Consider the following 14,065-nt stretch of genomic DNA (forward strand, 5'->3'; position numbering starts at 1 on the left):
GAATACTACGTGGCAATGAGAAAGAATGAAATTCTTGCCTTTTGTAGCAATGTGGATGGAACTGGAGAGTGTTATGCTAAGTGAAATAAGTCATACAGAGAAAGACAGATAGCATATGTTTTCACTCTTATGTGGATCCTGAGAAACTTAACAGAAGACCATGGGGGAGGGGAAGGAAAAAAAAGGTTAGAGAGGGAGGGAGCCAAAACATAAGAGACTCTTAAAAACTGAGAACAAACTGAGGGTTTATGGGGGGTGGGAGGGAGGGGATGGTGGGTGATGGGTATTGAGGAGGGCACCTTTTGGGAAGAGCACTGGGTGTTGTATGGAAACCAATTTGACAACACATTTCATATTAAAAAAAATTAAATAAAATAATAAAAGAAAAGAAAAAAGAAAAAAACTGGGAGGAAGAAAGGAAACAATAGTTTTCAGGTATCAGGCAATGCATAACAGGGATCCCTGAGAGATGGGAAACAAAACGAGGTGAGCCCTATTATTGCCCAAGCTTACTGGAGAGCACTTCCAGGGCACCATGCAGGGTGGGGGACCCAGGCAGAGCCTGACAGTCTCTGAGTTGAGGAGACAGAGATGGGAGTCTACGGAGCCCCCAGAAGCTAGAGTTTGCAGGGGGGTGGTAGCAGAAGGGAGAGAGCTGCACAAGAGATGGGAGGGGGGGGGGCGCCTGGGTGGCTCAGTCGGTTAAGCGTCTGACTTCGGCTCAGGTCATGACCTCACGGTCCGTGAGTTTGAGCCCCGCGTCAGGCTCTGTGCTGACAGCTCAGAGCCTGGAGCCTGCTTCAGATTCTGTGTCTCCCTCTCTCTGACCCTCCCCTGTTCATGCTCTGTCTCTCTCTGTCTCAAAAATAAATAAACATTAAAAAAAATTTTTTTAAAAAGAGATGGGAGAGGGGGAAATCTAAAGACCTGCAGACAGTTCCCCCCCAACCACCTTGAGACTTCAGCTAAGAATTAAGGCATTCAGTTGAGAAAGTAACCTGAAGCTGGGAAAAGGACCACTCAAAAAGAGAAAAACCATCAATGGAACTCACACAGGACTTGGAGAAGTTTGCATTCCCATAAGGCAAAACAGAAAGCCTTGTGATTCATGATATATCAGACGGAGGACTCAGAAGAGCATCGCTTCAGTAGTGTGGAGAAATGTAGCCTTAGACTAAAGGGTATGATGCTCTCAGCTAACTTAAAGCAAGCACACAGTATCAGACTTTCTCTAAATTGCAGCATCCCAGAACAAAATTCAAGAATAGTTAGAGCAATGCAGTATACCTAGCACCCAAAGAGGTAAAATTCTTAATGTCTGGCATCCAATAAAAGTTACCAGGCATGCAAAGAAAAAAAGCACGTATAACTCATGTCATACTTTACATTGAAAATGTAAAGGAGAACCAAATCCAACTCTAAAAATGAAACCTTCGAAGTCTGAAATAGACACTAGATAAGATTCATGAAAGAAATCAGACCACGCCAAAGAAAAGATGTGTGAACTCAAAGACATAGAAACAGAAAGTATCAAAAATTAAGAAAATTAGAGAAAAAAAATCGAAATGAAAAAGAGCATCCATGAACTGAGTGAACAAAATACATGTAATTGGAGAAGTGAAGACCGAAGTACTGTTTGAAGAAATAATGGCCAAATTTTCCAAAAATGATGCAAACCGTAAGTCCAGAGCTCAACAAATCCCAGGAAAAAGAAACAAGAACACCACACCAAACAATATCATAATTGAATTACTTAAGATCATTAATAACGAAAGGAATTCTGACCCAAGATGGCATCACAGGCTGACCCTGAACCCAGCTCCTCCATGAAAACACCAAATCTAAATCTACTTATAGACCAATTCCTCCTGAGGAAGAACTGGGGGGTGACTGAACAGCTTCTTCACAACAAAAGATAGAGAGACAGACACACAGTAATGAAGGGTAGGGACCCCCAATGCTGAGAATTGCAGTGGGGAGGGATAATACTGAGGGACTGTGAGCAGATTCATCTGCCCTGGGGCACAGGAAAAAAAAAAAAAGCTGCAGTTTAAAAGGACAACTAGAATAGGAAGAAATCAGCCTTAGAACCCTGCCTAAAGGTGGGGGAGCTGTTGGAACTCTCTCCACATCGGAGGGACTGGCCAGCAGCATGGTCATGTTCCCTCTCCAACCTGACAGAACAGCCGGGAACATGGTCTCGATGCCCATCACTGGCTTGCCACCTTCATGAGCCTCAGGGCTCCAGCCCACACCAGCCCCCGTGATGCCACCAAGGTGGCCCAGTGTGGCACATATGGGACACCCCTGGTCAGCATTCACTATAGCTTTGGCCAGCTCACCAAGGTGACACAGGTGCAAAACACACCAGAACACTCCAGGCTTGCATCACTTTGGCTCTAGAAGGCTTACTGGGGCATAACAGGTGCAGGGAACGCCAGGATCTCCTGGCTCATGCCTGCTTCAGTTCCAGCCACAGCACCCGGCTACCCCCTGCGTAGAGGGCCACAGGAACACTTGGCCCATGCCTGCCTTGGTTTCGGCCATCCCACCAGGGTACCCCTTATGTGGAACACCCAGGAACCCACTGACCTACACACTACCTTGGCTCCCACCACCCCACCAGGGCAACCCTGCACTGAGAACCCTGGGACCCCTGGCCCACACCCCACCAGGGTGCTCCCTGTGCCTAAACACCCCGGGACCATTCAGCTTGCACCCACTTCAGCTTCAGTCATCCTTCAAGGGTACCCTACAGAAAGAGAACCATGGGACCACCCCATCCCATGCCCACTTCAGCTACAGCTATCCTACCAGGTATCCTACCAGCTATCTATACCAGGATAGCTACAGCTATCCTCCTATATGCAGCACCCTAGGACCCCTAGAACCTATACCCCACCTCAGCCACAGCTGCCAACCAGGACACCCTCTACACAGATTCTCCCTTGTCCTATGCCTGAGTCAGCTCCAGCTGCCCTGCTAGGGTGCCCCCTATGCAGAGAGCCCCAAGATACCCTGGCTTGCACCCACTTTGGGCTCAGCTATCCTGCCAGGGCACCCTCTGTGTGAACAGCCCAGACACTACCCAACCCACACCCACTTGAGTTTTAGCTGTCCTTCCAGGACACCCTCTGCACAGAGAGCCTTGGGGCTCCCTGGTTGGTACCTACTTCAGCTTCAGCTGTCCTGCCAGAGCACTCTGCATGGAGAGCCCCAGGAGTGCCCTGGCTTATGCCCATTTCAGCTCCAACCACCCACCAGGGCATCCCCAGCACAGAGTGCCCCAGGACCCCCAGCCTACACCAGCCATAGCTCAAGCCAGCCAGTCAGCCAAAGTCACTGGGCATACACAGTCTACCGGGGACAACCATACACAAGACTATTCTTCCAAGTTTAGGAGAAGTAGCAACACTGCCTAATTCATAGAAACAAATACAGAAAGTCAAGTAAAATGAGGAGACATTGGAATACGTTTCAAATGAAAGAACATGACAAAACCTCAGAAAAAGAACTACATGAAATGGAGATATGCAATGTGCTTGACAAAGAGTTTAAAGTAATGACCATAAAGATGCTCACTGTACTGAACAGAAGAGTGGAAGAACTCAATGGGAATTTTAACAAAGAGATAGAAAATCTTAAAGAATAAAATCAGAGTTGAAGAATACAATCAATGAAACAAAAACACAATAGAGAGAATTGACAATAGATTAGCAGATGCAGAGGAATGGAGTGATATGGAACATAGGATAATGGAAAGCACCCACACAGAACATCAAAAAGAAAAAAAGAATTTCTAAAAGAAAAACTGGGGATAGGTTAAGGGATTTCTTGGAAAACATCAAGAGAACATTCACATTATAGGGGTCCCAGAAAGAGAAAAGAAAAAGGGACAGAAATCTTAGAGAAATAATAGCTGAAAATGTCCCTATCCTGGGGAAGGAAACAGATATCCAGGTTCAGGAAGCACAGAGAGTTCCAAACAAGATGAACCCAAAGAGTTCCACACCACAACATACGATAATTAAAATGCCAAAGACTAAGGATAAAGAGAGGGGCACCTCGGTAGTTCAGTAGGTGAAGCATCCCACTTTGGCTCAGGTCATGATCTCATAGTTCATGGGTTTGAGCCCCCGTGTCGGGCTCTGTGCTGACACCTCAGAACCTGGAGCCTGCTTCAGATTTTGTGTCTTCCTCTCTCTCTGTCTCTCCCCCACTTGCAGTCTGTCTCTTTCTCTCTCAAAAATAAGTAACATTAAAATTTTTTTTTCTCAAGAAAGCTAAAGAGAGATTTTTAAATGCAGCAAGAGATAAGCAAATAGTTAGGTAGAAAGGAAACCCCATAAGATTATCAGCTAATTTTTTCAGCAGAAATTTTTCAGGCCATACAGAAGTGGCATGATATATTCCAAGTGCAGAAAGGAAAAAACTCTACAACCAAGAATACTCTATGCAGCAAGATTATCATTCAGAATGAAGGAGAGGGGTGCCTGGGTAGCTCAGTCAGTTAAGCATCTGACTTGATTTTGGCTCAGGTCATGATCCCAGTCCTGAGATGGAGCCCTGAGTCAGGCTCCACATTTTCTCTCTGTCCTTCCCTGCTCACACACTCTCGCTCTTCCTCCAAAACAAACAAACAAACAAACAACAAAAAAACAAAAACAAAAAACAAAAACAAAAACAAAAACAAAAAAACCCTGGCAGAATAAAGGAGAGGTAAAGAGTTTGCAAGGCAAACAAAAGTTAAAGGAGTTCATCACCACTGCATTGGTCTTATAAGACCCTGCGTCAGGCTCTGTGCTGACCGCTCAGAGCCTGGAGCCTGCTTCGGATTCTGTGTCTCCCTCTCTCTCTGCCCCTCTCCTGCTCACATTCTCTCTCTCTCTCTCTCTCTCTCTCTCTCTCTCTCTCTCTCAAAAATAAATAAATATTTAAAAAATTTTAATGTGGAGGCAGAGAATAAAAAGGTTCTTTTAGAATGACCATCAACTTAATATAAACCGCTATGTACTTAGGATATTAAATATGATCTCATGGTAACCACAAACACAAAACCTATAACAGATACACACATACACACGCACACACAAAAGGAGAGCCAAGCATACCACCAAATCACAAGGGAAAAGAGCAAGAGAAGAAATAGAACTACAAAAAAAACCAGAAAACAGATGACAAAATGGCAATAAGTACATACCTATTGATAATTACTTTAAATGTAAATGATCTGAATGTTCTAGTCACAAGACATAGGATGGCAGAATGGATGAAAAAAAAACAAGACTCATCTGTATGCTGCCTGCAAGAGATTCATTTCTGACTTAAAGGCACAAGCAGAGTGTAAAATGAAAGTATGGAAAAAGGTATCCCATGCAAATGGAAGTAGGGGGAAAAAAAGCCGGCTTAGCAATACTTATATCAGACAAAATAGACTTTAAAACAAAGACTGAAATAAGAATCAAAGAAAGGCACTACACAATGATAAAGGGACCAATCCAATTAGAGGAATTAACAACTGTAAATATCTATGCACCCAACATTGAAACACCTAAATATGCAAAGCAAATATTAAGAGACATCAAAGGAGAAATTGACAGTAATACAATAATAATGAAACTTTAACACTTTACTTACATCAATAGATGGATCATCCAGTCATAAAATCAATACAGACACAGTGTTTTTAAAGGACACATTAGACAAAATGGACTCAAAAAGTAAATATAGAACATTCCATCCATGAACAGAATGCACATTCTTTCCAACTGCACATAGAACATTCTCCAGGGTAGATCACAAGTTAGGCTACAAAACAAGTCTCAATAAATTTAAGAAGACTAAAATCATATCATGTATCTTTTCCAACCACAATGATATGAAACTAGAAATCACAAGAAAAAACTGGAAACACAAGGAGGCTAAACAACATGCTACTAAACAACCAATGGGTCAATGAAATCAAAAAATGAAATAAATGAAATGAAAATGAAAATAAAAGCACAACAGTCCAAAATCTTTGGAAAACAGCAGAAACAATTCTAAGAGGGAAATTTATACCAATACAGACCTACCTCAAGAAACAAGAAAAAGTTCGAATAAACAATCTAAACTTACACTTAAAGGAACTAGTAAAGAACAAAGCCCAAGATTAGAAGGAAGGAAATAGTAAGGTTCAGAGCAGAAGTAAATGACAAAGACTAAAAAAACAAAAGATCAATAAAACCAAAAGCTGGTTCTTTGAAAAGATAAACAAAATTTATAGACCTATATCCAGACTTAAAGAAAAAAAGAAGACCCAAATAAATAAAATCAGAAACGAAAGAGTAGAAGTAACAACTGACACCACAGAAATACAAAGGATTGTAAGAGACTACTATGAACAATTATATGTCAAAAAATTGGACAACCTCGAAGAAGAAATTAATAAATTCCTAGAAACATCCAATCTTCCAAAAATTAATGAGGATGACCTAGAAAATCTGAACAGACCAATTATTTTAACAAAATTGAATCAGTAATCAAAAAATTCCCAACAAACAAAAGTCTAGGACCAGATGGCTTTGCAGGTGAATTCTATCAAAGATTTATAGAGGCATTAACACCTATCCTTCTCAAACTATACCAAAACGCTGAAAAGAAAGGAATGCTTACAAGCTCATTCTATGAGGCCAGCATTACCCTGGATACCAAAACCAGACAAAGATACTGAAAGAAAGAAAGAAAGAAAGAAAGAAAGAAAGAAAGAAAGAAAGAAAGAAAGAAAGAAGAAAGAAAGAAAGAAAGAAAGAAAGAAAGAAAGAAAGAAAGAAAGAAAAGGAAAGAAGAGAAAAGAAGAAAAAAGAAAAGAAGAGAGATACAGGTCAGTATCCCTGATGAACATAGATGCAAAAACCCTCAACCAACTATCACCAAGCCAAATTCAACAGTACATTAAAAAATCACTCACCATGATCAAGTGGGATTTATTCCAGGGATGCAAAGATGTTTCAATATCCAAAAATCAAACCACATTAAAAAATAAAGGATAAAAATCTTATGATCATCTCAATAGATGCAGAAAAAGCACATGACAAAATTCAACATCCACTCATGATAAAAACTCTCAACAAAATGGTTGAAAATAAAAGGAACATAATAAATGCTTTATATGACAAACCCACAGCTAACACCATACTCAATGGCGAAAAACTGAGAGCTTTTCCTTTAAGATCATGAACAAGACAAGGATGTCTACTCTCACCACTTTTATTCAACACAGTAGTGGAAGTCCTAGCCACAGTAATCAGAGAACAAAAAGAAATAAAAAGCATCCAAATTGGCAATGAAGAAATTAAACTGTCACTATTGATAGATAACATAATAGTACTATACATAGAAAACCCTAAAGACTCCACCAAAAAACACTATTAGAAGTAATAAATGAATTCAGTCAAGTTGCCAGATACACAGTGAATATACAGAAATCTGTTGTGTTTCTATATACTAATAACAAACTATCAGAAGAGAAAATAAGAAACAATTCAATTTACAAATGAACCAAAAAGAATAAAATATCTATCAGTAAACTTAACCAAGGGGGTGAGAGACCTATACTCTGAAAACTATAACTCTAAACACTGATAAAAGAAATTGAAGACAACACAAACGAATGAAAAGATATTCTATGTTCATTGATTAGAAGAATTACTGTTGCTAAAATGTCCATAGTGCCCAAAGCAAAGTCATGCCTATAAAAATACAAAACACAGGATGAGAACAAACAATACTAAAATTTGTATGGAACCACAAAAAGACCCTGAATAACCAAAGCTATCTTGAGAAAGAACAAGCTCAAGGTATCACAATTGTAAATTTCAGGATATACTACAAAGCTATAATATCAAAACAGTATGTTACTAACACAAAAATAGATACCTAAATCATTAGAACAGAATAAAAAGCCTGGAAATAAATCCAAGCTTATATGGTCAATTAATCTAGGACAAAGGAGGCAAGAATATATAATGGGCAAAAGACAGTTCTTCAACAAATGGCTTTGGAAAAACTGGTAAGCTACATGCAAAAGAATGAAAGTGGGATACTTTCTTATACCATACACAAAAGTCAACTTGGAATGGATAAAAGACCTAAACGTAAGACCTGAAACCACAATATTCCTAGAAGAAAACATAGGTAGCAATCACTTTAATATCAGCCTTCGCAACTTATTTATGGCTACATCTTCTCAGGTGAGGCAAACAAAAGCAAAAATAAATACTGAGACTACACCAAAATAAAAGCTTTTGCACAGCAAAGGAGAATGTCAACAAAATGAAAAGGGAACCTACTGAATGAGAGAAGATATTGCAAATGATATATCCAATAAAAGGTTGATATCAAAAATATATGAAGAATTTATACAACTCAACACACACATAGACACACACACACACAAATAATAATAATAATAATAATAATAATCCAATTAAAAAATAGGCAGAGGAATTTAACAGACATTTGTCCAAAGAAGACATACAGATGGCCAACAGATACATGAAAAGATGCTCACTGTCACTCATCAGGGAAATGCAAGTCAAAACCATAAAGAGATATCACTTTACACCTGTTAGAATAGCTAGAATCAAAAAGACAAGAAAGCACAAGTTGTTGGTAAGGATGTAGAGAAAAAGGAACCCTTGTGCATGCACTGTTGGTGGGAGCGTAAATTGATGTGGGAAACAGTATGGAGTTTCCTCAAAAATACAAAACAGAAATAGCATATGATTCAGTAATGCCACTACTAGGGATTTATCCAAAGAAAACCAAAACTAATTTAAAAAATATATACACCCCCATGTTTATTGCAACATTATTTACAATAATCAAGATATGGAAGCTGTCCAAGTATCCTTCAATAGATGAATGGATGAAGATTTAGGGTGTGTGTGTGTGTGTGTGTACATATATACAGATATTCTATAATGGAGTATTATTCAACCATTAAAAAAAAAGGGTGAGATCTTGCCATTGCAACAACATGGATGAACGTCAAGGGTATTATGCTAAGTGACATAAGTCAGACAGAGTAAGGTAAGTATCATATGATCTCACTTATATGTAGAATCTAAAACGCAAAACAAACAAAAGCAGAAATAGACCTAGAACAAATGATAGTTGCCAGAAAGAGGGGGCGGGGGGTGCAGGTATGGGCAAAATAAGTAAATAGGTGTGGGAGATACAGGCTTCCAGTTATGGAATAACATACAGCATAGGGAATATAGTTAATGGTACTGTAATACCATTGTGTGGGGACAGATGGCAGCTGCACTTGTGGTGAGCATAGCATAATGTGTAGACTTGCTGACCCACTATGTTGTACATCCGAAACCAATGTAATCTTGTATATCAACTACACTTCAGTAAAAAAAAAGAAAGAAATCTGTTGTGTTTCTATATACAACAATTACTATTATCGTTATACAATAACAGAGAAATTTAAAAAACAATTAAAATTAAAATAATTAAAATTAAAAAATAATCCCATTTTCAATTACATCAAAAAGAATACAATACCTAGGAATAAATTTAATCCAGGAGGTTAAACACCACTACTCTAAAAACTAGAAGACATTGATGAAAGAAAGTGAAGATGACACAAATAAATGAAAAGATATTCCATGCTCATGGAGTAGAAGAATTCGTATTGTTAAAGTGTCCATATACCCAAAGCAACCTACAGATTCAATGAAATCCCTATCAAAATACCAATAGCATTCTCCAAAGAACTATAACAAGTAATCCTAAAATTTGTATGGAACCACAAAAGACTCTGAATAGCCAAAGTAATCTTGAGAAAGAACACCACAGCTGGAGGTATCAAGGGACCCTGATTTTAAACTACACTCAAACTACAGTAATCAAAATAGGATGATACTGGCACAAAAATAGAAACATAGATCAATGGGACAGAGTAGAAAGCCCAGAAATAAACCCACACTTCTATGGTCAATTATCTATGACAAAGGAGGCAAGCATATACAATGGGGAAAAGACCATCTCTTCAATAAATGGTGTTGGAAAAACTGGACAGGTACATGCAAAAGAATGAAACAGGACAACTTTCTTACACCATATATAAAAATAAACTCAAAATGGACCAAAGACCTGAATGTAAGAACTGAAACCATAAAACTCCTCAAAGAAAACATAGGCAGTAAACTCTTGGGTGTCAGTCTTAGCAGTAATTTTTTGGATCTATCTCCTCGTGCAAGAGCAAAAGCAAAAATAAATAAATAGAACTAGATCAAACTAAAAAGCTTTTTGTACAATGAAGGAAACCATCGACCTGAAATGCAGCCTACTGAATGGAAGAAGATATTTGCAAATGATACATTCAATAAGGAATTAATATGCAAACTATATAAAGAACTTCTACAACTCAGCACCAAAAGAACCACAAGCAATTTAAACACTGGGCAGAGAGCCTGAACAGACATTTTCCAAAGGAGACATACAGATAACGAAAGGATGCTCAACATCACTCATCATCAGAGAAATGCAAAAGAAAATCACAATGATATATCACGGTACACGGTCGGTATGGCTATCATCAAAAAGACAAGAAATATCCAGTGTTGGTGAGGATGAGGAGTAAAGGGAAACTTTGTGCTCTGTCAGTGGGAATGTAAATTGGCACAGCCACTGTGAAAACAGTATGGCTGTTCCTCAAAAAATTAAAAATGGAACTCTCATATGACACCACCACAATTCCATTTCTGGGTATTTATGCCAAGTGAAGAGGCCCTAGGGTGGCTCAGTCCATCATCAGACTCTTGATTTGGGCTCAGATCATGATCTCATGGTTCGTGAGATGGAGCCCCACTTCAGGCTCTGTGCTGATTGCATAGAACATGCTTGGGACTCTGTCTTCTTTCTCCTTCTCTCTCTGACCCTTCCCCACTTGCTCACGCGCTCTCTCTCTCTCTCTTGCTCAAAGTAAACATTAAAAAAAATAAAAATAAAAAACAAAGTGAAAACACCAATTGGAAAAGATATATATGCACCCCTATATTCATTACAGCATTATTTACAATAACCAAGATATGGAAGTAACTTAAGTGTCCACTGACGGATGGATAAAGAAGATTTGCTATACACACACACACACACACAAAGATTTTATATATATATATATATATATATATATATATATATATATATATATATATGTGTGTGTGTGTGTGTGTGTGTATATACACATATATGTGTATATATATACACATATATATGTATATATATACACATATATACACACACATATACACATATGCATACATACACACACATTACTCAGCCATAAAATAATAAAATTTTACCATTTGCAACAACATGGATGGACATGAAGGGTATTATGCTAAGTGAAATAAGTCAGAGAAAGACAAACACCATATGATTTCACTTATATGGGGGATATAAAAAAAACAAAACAAATGAATAAAACAGAAACAGAGTCACATAGATAACACACCAGTGGTTGCAAGAGGGGAAAGTGGTAGAGGGATGGGCAAAATAGGTGAAGGGGGTTAAGAGGTACAAACGTCCAGTTATAAGTCATGGGCATGTAAAGAAAACATAGTCAATTAATATTGTAATAAGTATGTGTGATGATAGATGGTAACTAGACATATTATGGTGATCATTTCATAATGTATATAAATGTTGAATCACTATGTCATACACCTGAAACTAATATAATACTGTATGTCAACTATACTTCCATTTTAAAAAGTAAAACATGAGTCAAGTTTTCACACTATCACTATTCCGAGTCACCATTGCACCGGAGGTACTAAGCAAGTACGTAAGTCAGTAATGACTGGAAAACAAGAAATATTATTTGCAGATGATATAATTGTGTGCATGAAAAAATCCAAAGGCATCTTCAGGCATATCATTGCAATTTATAAGTAAGTTGGGCAAGAATGCTGCCACAGAGTCAACAAACAAGTTTCATCTATATTTCTATATATAAGCAAGAAACAGAAAATAAAAAATTTTAAATACCATATCCGGTAGCAAGAAGAAATATGAAATTTCTGGGATGCAACACAAGTTCCACACAGTAAGACTTCCACACAGTAAAGTATAAAATAGAAAAAGATGAAAACAAAGGAAAGGTTTTACCACATTCGTGGTTTGATGACAATATTGAAAAGATTATTTCCCCCCATATTGATCTATAGATTCAATGCAATCCCAGTCAAAATCCCAACAATCTTTTTTTTTTAAACAAAGAATCAACTTTATTGGACATCCAAGTACAGTTTCTCTTTTTGCCCTTCCTAGTGACCTTGGCCAGTGTGAGCCCTGGAGCTGTTGCCTGATACACAGTGGAGGAGATCTTGTTGACATAGCACAGGCCAACCCTGGAGAAGACGAAGCAGGTGGTGACACAGACTCAGTGGATGAGGCTAGATGCAGAGAGAGCCAACAGGAGGCAGAGAAGAATCTCAGGGAGGATCTTTGCTTGGAATCTTTGCCAAAGACAAGATTTTCCAGATTACTGAAGGCAGTAAGAGAGAAGATGAAAAGGCCAGAGCCCAGCAGGGTGCCCTGGATGGTGAGTCACTCAGTGGAGGCCAGCTGAGGGCTGTACATCTGCATTTCCATGAAGAGCAGCAGTGAAGGCAGGAGGAAGGAGAGTGCGAGCGAGGCTGTCCTACAGCCATCATGTCCTGCCCTTGGGCCTAGTCAGTGCCTCAGGCCAAGAAAGAGGGGAGCCCAACCGAAGCAGTTGGCTCAAAATCCCAACAGTCTTGCAACAAGGGCAGACAACTCTTGCAAGAGGTTTGGTTGTATTGGGGGGGGGGGGAGGGTAAAAAATAGGGTGATAGCTATAATAGGTCATGGGATCAAGGAAGGAGGGATTTGGTTTTTTTTTTTTCTTAAGATAGGAGAAAATTAAAAATGCTTACAAAAGTGAGAAATGATTGATAATTGGTGCAAGGGGTAAAAGCCAAGCAAAGAGGAATGGATGGCTTTAGAAAGAAAAGGGAGCACCTTGTTTATAAGAATAGAAAGGGGAAGGGGGGGGTAAAAATACTAATTGGTTTGTAGATTTGGTGTGGGAATTGAATTTTCCTAGCAATATCAGAGATGCTGAAGAGTGAAATGGAATTTTGCAAAAATAAAGGGTTTTAAAAGTAGTCCTTGTGGGATGTGAGAGAATGAGTTGACAAGAGAAATGTAGTACAACGCTGACCAGTCCCAAGAGTCTACTTGAGATTGGAAAGCATGAGTGTACAAAGACAGTGGACAGTAAAACTGACCCAGGTGGGGTTTTAGGGTTCTGCAATGACAGGTGGGAGTGTCTAAGCTGGATTAAAAGGACATGAGGAATGGGGATGCTGGTGAGCTGGAAGGTAGGAAAGAAATCAATGAAAAGTGAATGTCCCACAGAAAACCATGTCTTTTCATCTTTCTCACTTAATGCTGTACCTTTCATAGCTTATCTCCCTCAGAGCAATGGGGATCTACAAGAGAGATGAAGAAGGCTCCTGGGGACACAGCCAGGGGTAAAAATGTCACCAGAGAAACACTGGTCCCATCAGGACAGCTTCAGCTTAAGCAACAAGTAACCTTGACTAACAATGCCTTAAAATAAGATCCAGACACAGAGCAAAGTGCAGGACTGGCTCATTCAGACAACCACTGAGGACCCCGGTTCTCTCCATCCCTCACCTTGTCCTCAGACGACCTCCCTTGTGGTACCACATGACCATGTCTCAGTCAACTCTGTGTTCACAATGTCCAACACATAGCAGGTTCTCCAAGTGTCCTTGGAGAATGAATGAATGAGTGAATGGGTTTATTTCATGGTTTTTCATAGACTTAGAAGTCCCATGAGACTGACAAAGTAAGGATTTTAAAGCCTTGGTTCATATCCTCAGAAACCCCTGGACACAAAGATGATGGAACTCCCTCAAAAAATTGTCTAAGTCTAGGCAAAGCACAATCCTGTGGCCTGGGTCACAATGGGGCTTGGGAAAGAGCCAAACCGGTCTCTTTAAGTAGATGTCTTCCA

At 39.2% G+C, this 14,065-nt stretch overlaps 1 pseudogene; it reads right to left on the reverse strand.

Annotated features, from left to right (window-relative positions):
- Positions 1–2,452: 2,452 nt before the first annotated feature.
- On the reverse strand, positions 2,453–13,763 carry LOC122237111 (annotated as a pseudogene).
- Positions 13,764–14,065: the final 302 nt, after the last annotated feature.

Source organism: Panthera tigris, chromosome A3 (genome assembly GCF_018350195.1).
Source record: "Panthera tigris isolate Pti1 chromosome A3, P.tigris_Pti1_mat1.1, whole genome shotgun sequence".
In the NCBI taxonomy this organism is placed as follows: Eukaryota; Metazoa; Chordata; class Mammalia; order Carnivora; family Felidae; genus Panthera; species Panthera tigris.